At 47.1% G+C, this 13,733-nt stretch overlaps 1 long non-coding RNA gene across 1 annotated transcript; it reads left to right on the top strand.

Annotated features, from left to right (window-relative positions):
* Positions 1–693: 693 nt before the first annotated feature.
* Positions 694–13,333, top strand: LOC311578653. Its single transcript, XR_014772921.1, has 3 exons — positions 694–1,162; positions 10,451–10,500; positions 11,006–13,333. It is a non-coding gene; the product is annotated as an uncharacterized lncRNA (long non-coding RNA).
* Positions 13,334–13,733: the final 400 nt, after the last annotated feature.

Below are 13,733 nucleotides of genomic sequence, written 5' to 3'. Positions count from 1 at the left end.
CCTGGCTGCTCTTCCAGAGGACCTGGGTTCAAGTCCCAGCAACCACATGACAGCTCACAACTGCCTGTAACTCCAGTTCCAGGGGATTTGACATCCTCATACCTACGCACATAAAAACAAAATTAAATAAGCTATTATTTTTGTTTAGTGCCGTGCTAGGAAGGCCGGTGGACTGTGGCGGACAAGGCAGACAAGCGTAACTAGTTATCCACATACAACGCTCGCTGATGACTAGAAGCTGAGAAGGAACACAGTCTCACAGCATAAATGAACAACTAGGTCTCAAGGAGACCCGGAGAGGCCCCACAAGGGGGAGGTGGGCTATAAAGAGTCGGCTCAGACAAAAACAAACACCCGCCATCAATATCAGTGACAGTGAGCGCCCTGGGTGGTGAACGGGAGGTGAACAGCAGCTACAGGAGCTTATCGGTGTGTTGGGAGTCAGAGGTGGGGGTGGGGGGGGGAAGTGAGGGGAATGGGGGGGTCAGGGAGTGGGGGAGGGGCTGGGGAGGGAGGGGAGATGGGGACAGGGCAGGGGGCGGGGTGTGTGCCCCGGTAGAGCCCTTGCCTAGCACACACAAGGCCATGAATTTAATCTCCAGTCCTGCAGAAAAAGAAGTTGCGGGGGGTGGGGGTGAGGTGAGGGGGGTAAGGGGGGGGGCGGGAAGAGCCTGGCACCGGCCTAGAGGTAGCAGTAACAGAAGCTGGAGTCGAAGTTGCAGATGGGTTTTCTTGTTTCTTTTGTTTCCTTTCTCCGTTACAGTCCGAGGAACTGATCAGAAGAGAGGGAGCTGTCTACTACACTCGACTAAGAGTGCATGGTTAAGAGGGACGGAAGTTCTGATTCGCTCTTGTTCTGTCAGTGCTGTGGCCCCGCAGCAGCCCAGTTCCTGAGCCCTCCCCCACACATCCCTGCAAACACCAGCAAGCTTCTGGGCCAGGCCTCCCTGCTGGCTGCTGGCCTTGCTGCTGCAGCCTGACTCCAGCACTGCTTTGCTCTGACCTTTGCTTTGCCTCTTGTTTTCTTGAGCGTGCATTTATTTGGCCTTAAGAACGCAGGACTGATTCAGCGTCCCTGGCACCGCCGTTGCTCTGCCTGGTCACACTGCCACCCTCACCCTCAGCTGTTGCAACATTTCGGCCACTCTTTGGAACTGCACTGGTAAGCGTCTCTCCCCGCCCCCCCCCCGCCCCCCTCCCCCCGACTGCCCATAGAGTCCCAGAAGTGAGTCATAGAGCAGATCATACCGAGATGTTGCAATCCAGGGCACTGGGGAAAGTAAGGGTCACTTCTAGAGCGGATTAACAGAGGTTAGGATGAGATTGGTGCAATGTAAGGGGGGGTACGGCCGGCACATTTCTTTTAGGTATGTTCAGAGGGGCTCATCACAGTAACGCATCACATTAAAATAAAGCTTTTGTTTTCAAATAATTACAAATTTAAAAAGCCAGTGGGCTTATTTCCCTTCGGAGCCCAAGAAAACCACATCCTTGCGTACTGATATCCCTGATAAAATAGGTCCATCTCTAACCTTGTGTTGCTACTAGCAGGGGAAATGCAAAGACCGCCGCCCATTGCCAGTTACACCCCTGTTTGTGAAGCGGACCGCGGGAGAGTTCTGCCTCAGACACATCTGTCACTAAAAGGCAAGAGACAGGGAAAGAATAATGAATGTGAGGACAGCTGCAAGGAAGCGGGGACCAGACTGAACAAGATTATACAAACCATAGCAGACTACACAGACTCTTAAACATCTCCAAATGCAAAATTCCCCATGCGTGACATGTGCTCGCGCTTTACAACGGCAGCCTAAATATCTTGAGTTGTAGCTTTCGTTGTCACACCGTCATTCTCAACCGTCTTTTGCAGAAGTAGTCTTCCATCCGCACCAATTATGCTAGGGGTCGCTCATCCATGTCTTGGGGACTAAGTGATAAAATAAATGTCTGGATTAAAAGCTACAACTGTGTTCTTAGGTTGCTAATGAAATTTTTTGGGGGGGAGGGCACAGTGGCCATTGAAGCCCACTCATCTCAGCTGTGATAAGCTCCGGGCTGTCGCCTTCCAAGGGTGTAGGCATGCTGGCCCTACTTAAGCTTCTGAACTTTTATTACTGACAAGTGGTCCCTAGCATATTTAAACAATTGGATCAAGGTTAAACATCCCAGAACTTGGAAAACCCTTAATCCCAAATGTACATCTCTCTTTTTAAAAATAATTTATTTATTTTTATTCCATGTACATTTGTGGTTTGCCTGCATGTATATCTGTGTGAGGGAGTCAGATCTTGAAATTACAGACAGTCGTGAACTGCCATGTGGGTGCTGGGAATTGAACCTGGGTCCTCTGAAAGAGAAGTCAGTGCTCTTAACCGCTGAGCCATCTCTCCAGCCCCAAATGCACATCTCTTAAAGCAACACATTCCTCCAAGAAAATATACGCTGAAAATTGGAAGAGGGTTTTTTAAATTGAGTGTGTAATATCTTCTCTCACATCTTTGCCTTGCCTTATGAATTCACCAAGAGCTTTGCCTTCTACACATAGGATCTCAGTTGCATTTACAGTTTTCAGCTGGCCTGTACACTAAAACAAAGGTGTCTTTGAATATGAAAAAGTAACAGCCACCAAGAGCTGTGGACAAAAATAGTTTGCTGATGTTTCCTAGGTAACTTTGAGTCACGTGCTTTGTGTGCATGTCGCTTTTATCCTCCTGTTCATTTCGCTTGTTTTTTTTTATCAAGTGTCTTGTTGACACAGCTTGATGTGTCCTGAGCTGTGATGAAGTCGATGGGAGAGAAGATTCGTGGCTGAGTTTTTTCATAACAACTGTGATGTGCTTGCACACCCACTAGGCAAATAATAAATATTTATTGAATTCATTTAAATTGAGCCCAGAACAAGGACATGGGACTGATGATCGAGATAGGCGTTGCTATGGTAGCACGTCCTGGAGGAGGGAGGGAAAGAAGTGAAAGATAACTCAAGATGAGAAAGGCAGAAGCAAAATGAAAAGAGAGGGGTTTTATGTGTGGACATGCGCAAAGACTATTCACCAGAGGAGTAGATACAGGAAGCAGCAGGCGTACTGCACAGTCAAGTTCCGACAGTGAGACATTAAGGCAAACATACTCAGATCGAATGCTTTCATTTAAAAACAAGCTGAATTTTCACACCTCCTAGGCACGCGGTGATGGCTGTGAAGAGACTTGGTAGGCAGAAGGGATGTGGAATGTCCCCCAAGGGCCCTGGAATTCCCCTCCTCTCCGTGGCATTCCACTTCCTGGTCTTTCCACTTGCCTTACACATCTCACTGCCCATAGCGAGGCTCATGAAACCACCACCACAGCAAGAGGGCACAGCATCACACACCACACTGGGAAGAACAGCCATATCAGACCCCCCACACCTTGTGGGTGCCCCACCCCCCCAGGATGTTCAGCATCAGAGGCATGCTTTGCTACCTACCACCCTGTATAAGGCATGTTTACTTGTGGTGTCCTTCAACTGGTTTTTTCTTCACAACATCTTAGTCATTTCTTGGCTTCCCGAGTATATCAAACGTATCGCCAGCTGACAATTTTTGGAAACTAGAGAAGTCCGTGGGGAAATGACGGGAATCTCATTGAATTAAATTACAAAGATTGAACTCTAAAAACGATTGCATTTTCTCATCAATTATGATCTCTCTTTACATATAATTAAATTTCCCTCAGTAACATTTATCTATAATGAGCTTGCCTATTTTCTGTTCTGTTCGTTATTAGGTATTTCCTCTTTCCTCTGCACTATTTAAAGTACTACCTCTTTGATTTTTGCTTTTCAACTGTTGCTTATGCTGTGATATGCATTTCTTAGACCGGAACCCTCCTGCCTCTACCTTCCAAATACATCCAGGGGCCAATCACTTTGTACGTTTCCATCCTTTCGTGCGGCCCACACCACACCATCTCTTGGGAGACTTTTGTCCTAATTTCTTAATTGATACCTTTACTCCTGAATCAGTTTTCTGTTGCTGCTATTGCAAATTATTGGCATCTCAGCAACTGAAAACGGCCTCCTTTCCGCAGCGATCCCCACTGGCATGGTTGCCGCTCTGGGTTCTCAGAGTCAAGGCTCACAGGGCTGCAGACTTTCCAGGATGCTGTGGGCGGATCCATTATCAAGCAAACACAAGCCTTTTGGCTGAACTCAGGTTAAGTTGGATTTAAGGCTGAGGCCCTGACTCCCTCTTGACAATTTTCTGGGGGGCTGTTCCCAGCACCCCTGTTCCTTGGCTCCTTGCATCCTTCTGCATTCTTGTCTAAGCCTCGGGATGCCTCACATGTTTTCAGTTGTCCTCTTTATCTCCATCATCCCCTGTTCCCTCTGTTCTTTCCATCTCTCTCCAGACACAAGTGATTGGATTTGTCCTGCTCACGTGATCTAGGACAATCTACCGTAAGGTCTGCGGATGGGTAACTTTAGCTCCATCTGTGACATCCCTCCATAACAGTGCCTAGAGCAGCCTTGGGCTGAATAATTACAGGGTAGGAATATTCTGCCTGCCATAGACTTTCTATCATCTATTTCTACCATGACAATGAGAACAGACCCCAGAACACTACTGATGCTTCACTGGCTTCCATCTCACTCGGTGCAAGCAGCAAGGACTTTCCAAAGCACTGTGAAAGCTTCCAGGGTGACCCCCCTCCCCCAGCATCTGTCTTTGCTCTTGTCACCTCACTTTCCCTCGACTCTAGCCATGTTCATATGGCTGCGACTTTGCCCATCAAAGGTCAAGCTCCTTGGTCCCTGTCTTGGCCCATTTTTTCATTCACTAATGAGTTGTTCAGTTTCTGTGAGTTGGTAAGCTTTCTGTTGTTTCTGTTGTTGACGCCCAGCTTTATTCATGGTGGTCAGATAGAATTCAGGCTACTATTTCAATCTTTCTTGTATCAGTTTAGACTTGCTTTGTGTCTGAGTATGTAGTCGGTTTTGGAGAAAGTCCTACGAGGTGCTGAGAAGAAAGTATATTCTTTGGTGTTTGGGTGAAATACTCTATAAATATATGTTAGGTCTATTTGATTTGTACCATCAGTCAGCTCTGGCATTTCTCTGTTTAGTTTTTGTCTTGATGACCTGCCTATTGGCGAGAGTTGGGTACTGACATCCTACATTGTAGGTGTGTCAGAGTCAATATGTGCTTTAAGCTGTGGCAACGCTTCTCTTAAGAACTTGGGTGCTTCTGTGTTTGGTGCATAGATGCTAAGAATTGCACTGTCCTCTTGGTGGGTTTTCTTCCTTTGGTGAGTAGGTAGTGTTCTTCTCTGTCTCCTAAGTAATTTTAGTCCGAAGTCTGTTTTGTCAGATGTTAAAAGTGGCTACACCACCTTGCTTATTAGGTCCGTTAGTCTGGACTATCTTTATCCATCCTTTTACCCTGCGATGATGTCAGTTCTCGCTGTTAAAGTCTGCTTCTTGGTTATGGAAGAAATATGGGTCATATTTCATACTTCTGTTAGTTTGTGTGTTTTTTATTAGGGACCTGAGACAATTGCTGTTGAGAGACATCAATAGCCAATAATTGTTGCTTCTTCTTCTTCTTCTTCTTCTTCTTCTTCTTCTTCTTCTTCTTCTTGTTCTTTATTTTTTTTCTTGTTCTTGTTCTTCCTCCTCCTCCTCCTCCTCCTCCTCCTCTTCTTCTTCTTCTTCTTCTTCTTTCTCTCTCTCTCTCTCTCTCTCTCTCTCTCTCTCTCTCTCTCTCTGTGCTTTCCTTCTTTTGACTTTGCTGGTCTGAGATTATTTAGTCTCTGTGTTTTCTTTTATAAACTTAACCTCTTTAGATTGGAGTTTACATTCTAGCACCTTCTGTAGGGCTGGATTTGTGCATAGATATTGCTTAAATTTTGTTTTGTCATGGAATGCCTTATTTTTTCCTTCTACTGTGGTTGAAAGTTTTGCTGGCTATAGTAGTCTGGACTGGCACTGTGGTCTCTTAGAGTCTGTAGGACATCTATCCAGACCCTTTCGTCTTTTAGTATCTCCACTGAGAAGTCAGGTATTGTTCTAATAAGTCTGCCTTTACATGCCTTTTAATACTCTTTCTCTGTTCTGTACATTTAGTGTTTTGCTTATTATGTGCCAAAGGGACTTTCCTTTTTGGTTCAGTCTATTTGGTGTTCCGGATGCTTCTTGAACTTTGATGGTCATCTCTTTCTTTGGGCTAGGAAATTTTTCTTTTGATTTTGTTGAAGATATGTTCTGTTCCTTGACTGGGTTTCCTCTTCTTCCTCTATTGCTGTTATTCTTAGATTTGGTCTTTTCACAGTGTCTTAGATTTACTGGATGTTTTGTGTAAGGAGTTTTTATTGAGACTTAACATTTTCCCTGACTGGGGTCTCCATTTCCTCATCTTCAGTGCCTGAGATTCTCTCTTCCATCTCTATTATTTTATTGGTGAGGCTTGCCTCTGAGGTTCCTGTTCAAGGTACTAAAATTTTCATCTCAGCTTGGGGTTTCTTTATTGATTCTATATCCACTTTTATGTATTGAACTATTTTCTCCATTTCCATTAACTGTTTTTTTTTTCATAGATTTCTTTAAGGGGTTTATTCATGTCTTTAAGGACCTATATCATAGTCAAAATTGCTATTTTAGGGTTTTTGCTTTGTGTGTCAGCTATATTGCATTACTCAAGCCTGCTGTTTTAGGGTTGCTGGGCTCCAGTGGAGACATATTGTCCTGGCTACTATTGATGTGTTTTTATGCTGGTGTGTAGGCATCTGGGTTTGGTAAGATTGTAACTCTCGGTGCTGATATCTGGGTCTTGTCTTTGTTGGGTGGGTGTTTTGTTCCTTGGTTTCTGTAGCCCTCTCTGGTTCTTAGGAGAACATGGTGGCTCTGTGTTGCTTGTAGGAAATTCTTCTGGGATCCTAATGGTGCGGCTACTAGGGGTTCCAGGTAAAATGCACTTCTAAGTTTTGGAAGCTGACACTCAGTAATGAGGATGGCCTGGGAGGGAGTGCTGAGGGGGTCCACTGGAGGAAGGAAATCAGATTGTTCCACCAGCATCTGCTTAGTCCCCTGGGAATGGGTGTAATGGAACTTTTGGTGTCTTTAAAACTCAGTTATGTTCTGTAAACATGTTTTTGTTTTAATCCCTGGTGTGGGATATGGTACTGATTAAGATTGTCCACAGCCGTAGATTATGCCTCGTGTAGGCTCTGAGGGGGACATGATTCTGTCAGCTGATGATGGTTTAATTCTGAGGCCTCTGGAGAGAGAATAAATACCAGAGCCCAGGGAGAGAGAGAGGAGCCTCCTAGAAAGAAGAATGCTGCTGCTCCTGGCTGCTGTTGATGCAGTTTGACGAGAAGTTGGAGATCTCCTGAAATGAAGACTGGGCTTGCCCCAAGGAACCCAACAACCCTAACCAGCAGGAAGTAGCTAAAGAAAACTATGCCCCCTCTCCCCACGCACCTTCTTTTTTTCCTACCTGATGTTGAGGTGTTGGAAGGAAATGGGGTGGAGGAGAAAGAAAGAGGTATAAAAAAACCCAAGTAAGTTAGATTTTAAAAATCTATGCGCTATAAATGGGGGCAGAGAGTGAGGAGACTGCTACGGCAGAAGATAGGCTACAGAGGTGGGCAGGAGCTGGGCCGGTTGGATTTGGAGGAGCAGAGGGAGGGGTGCAGATCTGTAGTGGGCCTTCCAAGTTCCCAGGGGTTGCCTATTGGAGTTGGGGGTTAGGTTAAAACAATGAGTTGGGGAGAGGGGAATTACAGGGGAGGATCCATGTTAGCTACCTGAGGTAGCATTAGGGAGGGAAGGGTGGTCTCAGCTGGTGGTCACTGCAGAGCTGGGGATTGGACCAGGGGACTGGGTTTGGAGGAGAGGGGTGATGTGAGATGATCTACTGTTAGCCTATTTGCTTCCCTGGTCACTATGGGGTCCTAGGGAGTGTCTGTGTGTGGGAGTCCACAGTAGGACTTGGGGTGACACCTGGAGATTTGATGTGGAGGAGCTGAAGAGAGGCGAAGATCTGCAGTTAGCCAACCTGGTTCCCGGGCCTGAGTGGTATTTGTTATTCTTTAAGTTTCAATGTAAATGCATCTTCCCTGTGGGTGACCGTCCGGATGCCACAAAGCTTCAGTTTGTTCAATGAGTATCTCACTCTTTTTCCTCATGACACTGGCAACAGTATATAATTATAGGATTAGCATCTCGGGATGGGAGAGTTCCTGGAATTGGTGTCATAGTGAGTCAGAGCTTGGTGGGGTTAGTTTCATATTGGTTCATGTGCTAGACTGGGCCCCGTGAGAAGCAGATGCCAAATGCATGAGGATTTCAGTAGACAGATTCTCTAGGTAAAAGGGACAGCAAAGGAAATGGGGTGGAGGGAAGAGCTGTCAGAACCAAAGTAAACAACGAGAGGGCAAGAATTTGGGTAGGCACATTTAAATCCTGGAGCAATGGAGAAGCTCTTAGGCCAAGATTAAGACCTGATCCTTCATCCTTCTCTTTCCTTCCCTCCCTCCTCCCCTCTGTCCCTCCCTCCCTCCCTCCCTCTCTCCTGCCTTCCTTCCTCTCTCACTCCTTCCCTCCCTCTCTCCCTCCAAGCCTCCATCCCTCCCTCTTTCCATCCCTTCCTCCTTCCCTTCCTCCTTCCCTCTCTCCTGGTCCATTATTCTTTCCTCTCCTTCCTCCCTTTCCGGAATCTATTTAAGCACTCCCATCATGCTTGGTGTTACACTCCCTGCAAGGAACAACCCAGGAGAAGCACAGCCCCAGAGCTTACCATGGTAGTTCCAGTGCGATTCCAGTGGATGCAGCTGTGGTGACTAAGCTCCCAACAGGAGGAGCCTCAGATGCACTATTTTTGAGGCTGACCCAGGAGCTAAGAACTCTCTTATCCACCCCAGGGATAAGCTGACTCTGCCAGCTAAAAATCACAGTTACTAGTCTACTCTGAAAAGCCAGCGGTGCTCTTGACATCCTGCCCGTGTGGAGGGCCCATGGCCCACTGCACAAGGGGACAAGAATGGGTGGAGATCTAGCAACAGTCTTGAAGGTCCCCTAATTCTGCAATAGCTGCACTTCACAGCCGTACAAAGGAGACTGTGTACTCTATGGCTATGCTACCTTAGAAGCAGACAAGGAAGTTATATGGGGCATTCAGGGGGCGTGGTGGAATCCATCTTCCTGGATTTTCCCTAGTGTCCACTCTTCCCTGTAAGCAGGTCCTTCTGCTTTTTTCTAGGCCAGAGTATTGGGGAGCAAAGCTAATCTGACATGAGAAGATTAGAGCAGTGTTCAAGTTAGCTTTAATTGTCAGTTTAACACAGTCCAGCCACCTGAAAGGAAGTAAGTCTTCATTGAAGAGCTTCCTAGATCAGCTTGGCACAGGGGTACGTCAATGAGGTTTGTCTTGATTGCTCATTATGGCCTGAGGGCCCATCCCACTATGGGTGGTACCTTAACTAGTAGTCTTGGGCTGTATAATAAAGTTAACTAAACAGGAGCCTGGGCAAGCAAGTTCCTGCCCTGACTTCCTTCAGCGATGGCCTGTGACCTGGAAGGTCAATGGCCTACTGGAAAAGGAGACAGGGATAGGTGGAGATCCAGCAGCAGTCTTGGTCCAAGAAGGCCCAAGAGTCAAATAAGCCCTTCCTTCCCTCCCCTAACGTGCTTTGGCTGGTGTTTTATCACGAGAGAATGGAGCCAACACACCAATGCTTATCATTGTTTCCTCTCAGCCAACAGAGAAAGAGGCCCAGACCAAATCATGCAAAAAGGGGGAAATAGCTGTCAGCATCTGTGATGACTTTTGTCTACTTATAGTATCAGGGATGCTTAAGACCAGGAGAGTTTGCGTTTTGTCTACCTCCAGTATTGGAGATGTTGTAAGACCAGGAGGGTTTGTTCCAATGGTCCCAGAGACTCACTAATGAGCTCATGCCATGTGCAGGACTCTGAAGGAGTCTGCCTTTTTAAACTCAGCACCAAGGCAAGGATGGATCTGTTCAGTTCCTGCACTGAGTAACATTTCCAATGGTCATTTATTCAACTGCTGTTCACGGTCCAACATAGAACACTGTGCTGGAAGATGCCCTCTCAGTGCTCTCTGTCTTTGGTGAACCTCACCAACTGTGCAGTTGTATACAACAGGGCCAAAGCCAGGGAGATTCCTGATGAGACCTAATAATGTGCTGATGACTTTAGATGTGGCTCCTGACACATCTGGGCTCCGTTCCCTCATCTCTAAGACAGGGTAAACATTTCTCATTAAGGAGAAACAGTTGATGAGTTAATTATAAAACATTTTGCCTGAAGACTGTATTACCACACAGGCCTGGGTAATAAAGGCCACTCTGTAACTGCAGAAGACTTTGAAAGCTGATTGGAGACGCCGCGAGGGACGTTAGTTTGTGAGTTAACATTTTCATTTGGTCTTGCTTTCTCTCCTTGCAGGGTGGTGTCGTGAGGATGCCGTGGATCAGAAGCCAAGCAGGCGGGTGTAGGTGAGGTGGGCATGGGCACTTTGATAGGCAGTGGGAAGACGGAAGTAAAGAAACAATCCTTCCATTCAAGGAGTGGAGAGAAAACAGGGTAGGAAAAGCTGGGCACTCATCCTGCGGGGTGGCGCTTCAAGCTCAGAGACGTCAGCATCAGGCAGCACATGAAGGGTAGCTGTGGAAAGGCAGTGGGCCCCTGGAAGGGTTTACAGGAGACAAGTGCACTGCAGACAACTTAGACTTTCTGGGGTCTTTCCAGAAACTTAAAATTATTCCTTTTGTGGAGAAGCAATGAAGAGGGGCAGGATCAATCCAGGTAGTGCAGGCCTTAAGCTCCCTGCTAAGGGCACTGGGAGGTTGAAATCAGTGGGAAGCCGCTTAGATGTTTTAGGGCAGTGACGCTAACTTGACTTGTATTTTACGGGCTACCCTGGGAAGATGTTAGGGGTCACTGTCATTTATCCTTTCTCATGTATCTGTTCGAGATTCTATGTGTCATTTTTCTACACAGAATAACCCTCAAGAAACTGAGCATGATCAAAATAAAACCTTTTATCCTGCGAAAGGTGTGGAAGCGATGAAAAAGCGAAGGACTTGAAGGAAATTTTTGCAAACCCTGGGTCCAAAGGATCGGTGTTGAGGATCTATAGAGACATTTCAAAAATTAGACTGAAAACATCAACAAAATACTGAAAATTTTAAAAAAAGAAAAAAAGACAACTGGCTAAAAGGCCACGGATGCAGCTTAGAAGTGGACCCACCTGTCCCCACATCACCCCCACCCTTCCCGACAATGGTTAGAAACGCACGCTGCTTCACTAGGTGCTGGGGTCTGCAGATGGGTCCTGACACCTGTGCAGCAATGCCTTACCCACCGGGCCAGCCACCTCCCCATCCCCTGTGAGACTTTTTTTTTTTTTCAGATGATGATGTTTTAGAAGTGGCAAGCAGGAGAGTAGACGCCACTCGTGGCGATGAGGAGAGAACGGAGAGGGGTGTCACTGTAAAGGACAAGTTGAAGGATCCCTATAGTGTGCGGACCTGACTGGTTCTGTGGACAAAGCTGCCTGGGTGATAGAACTTACACACACCGGGCAAGGCAGACACAGACTCCACCTCTGCTCTTTCTTACTCTAGATGTGAGCTACGGCAGCCACCACAAGGCAAACTGTGGCCTCTGCCTGTCATGTAAGCATGGGCCCGAGGCAGTGTCTCCCACATTTTATTACTGGGCCTTGTGGGGTCCCGTCAGCTGCATCCTGCTGGGGCCTGAGAGCTGTAGCCCCGCAGGTCCTCAGGTAATGCTACAAATCAGGGGCTCATTGTGGCTTCCCCACACTGTCGTTCGTTTCAAAGAGGGGAAACGGCGTCTATGTGTTTCTCTGTTTTTCTCACAAAGCTCTTAGTGTCTTCCCTGGCAAACCCAAATCTTTGAGGAATGCTGTGCTTTATTTAGGTACCACAGGGGTGAACGCTAGGACCATCCACAGGTCTTGGGCTCCATCCCAGAAGGAGTGCAAGGGATGTCCTCAGGGTGGGGCACCAGCCACCCGTGTCTCACCTAGCCCCTTGGATGGTCCTCACCATGCTGCCGTTGGAAGGAGACTGGATTGGAGGGACAGGGATGCTTGCTTTCTCTGTCAGCACAGAGAAGGGCCCTCTGCCCCATGCGTACTTCAGTTAAAGACAGGATGCGGCAAAGGAAAAGCTGAGGCGTGGTTTCTGTGCGGGATAATGGCTATTAGCCTTGATGGAAGGCCTCACCTGCAAACTCAGGTAGCAAATCAAATAGCTCCTAGACAGCAGTGTTGCGCTAATTAACCAACTGTGGGGTCAGAAATCTCACACAGAAGAAAGCCCAAGACCTGCGTTCAGTGCCAACCAGTGATATCAAGCGGTACCTATTGTACGCTCTTAAATGAGTGAACACTGTGGCCTGAGAAAGAATTCAGCCAAGAAAGCCATGTGCCTGGCTCTCGAGAGCCTCTGACCAAGGACAGGAGCAGAATCAATCGCTCACAAGCAGTTCTCTCGCACACATGAACTCTCCTGCTCCGAACTGGAGGCTGCTCTGCTTTTCCCATCCTCCTCCTGAGACGGTTCTGGAATGTGAGTGTCGTGTTTGACTTCTTGGTCTTCTTCTGTTCCTAGCTATGATTTGAGATGTGGCTGACAACATTCGGAGAAGCAGTAAGCTCAGGGCGTGTGCACAAATGTGTGTTTAGTACCGACCGCAGGCCTATGAAGCAATCACGGCTCTATTTGCGGAACAGGGTGAAAATTGCTGAGGGACCAGCCAAGCCCGACTTGGCTTTGCAGCTCCTCAAGTTCCTGTAAAGCTGGACGAAATCTACATATTTGCTCTGCCTGCAAATCAGCCAGTAAAATATAGAGAGCTGTCATTCATGTCAACACGTTAGCACAGAACATTGTAATGTATTCAACACATTTGATGGAAGATCGACAGGTCTTGAAATCTTCTCTTTGTTGATAGTTTCTGTCAGGTCTGAAATTTCTCACCAACTTCTGACCTTATAAAGAGACACCGTGATGCAGAGGAATGTACCCGGATGTACTTGGTGAAGTTGCCTACATGTATTAAGCCCCAGACTTCTCATTGTCAATGTGGCTAACATGCCTGCCTGAAGCGGGCAGCTTAAGAAAGGGACAATGACATACATGACAGGCCTGGGCACGCATGGACACAGAAACCCAACGCCTTTCTCTTCGCATTGTAGATGAGCCCTCCATCCTGCCATAGTGTGCACGAAAACTGTGGTCTGTGGTGGCCCCATTACCTTCTGGTGTTTTCTCGTCTCCACTGTTCCAGTCAGCATAAAGTTAGCCCTCCTGAGCTTGAGTCAGCTCTACCCGGGTTGCCAAAAGCTCTTAGGCTCCTTCTATGGTCTGGAAGATGATACTTGTGTCTGGAGAGCATCCAACTCACCACGATACTTCAGCTCATGCCTGGCAGCTCTGCAGATTAACAGATAACAAAAACGCTAACGAGAATAAAACTATCGTCGTCTGCCTCAGAGGACACAACAAAAATGCGGACTACTTGGATGGGTATGACCAAAGCCTTCTGGGATATACCGCTAGAAAAAGAAGACAAAATGAGATACAAATTTCTCACGTCAGCCATAAGAATAGAACTGAACTAGGGAAGAGGCTCGGCTGGTAAGGTGCATGCCACACAAGCCTACGGACCTGGATTTGGATCACCAGGAACTACAGAA

Source organism: Acomys minous (assembly GCF_964271855.1).
Source record: "Acomys minous genome assembly, chromosome: 12".
Taxonomy (NCBI): domain Eukaryota; kingdom Metazoa; phylum Chordata; class Mammalia; order Rodentia; family Muridae; genus Acomys; species Acomys minous.
Note: the sequence above shows the minus strand (reverse complement) of the source record. Positions and strands in the feature narration are given on the sequence as shown.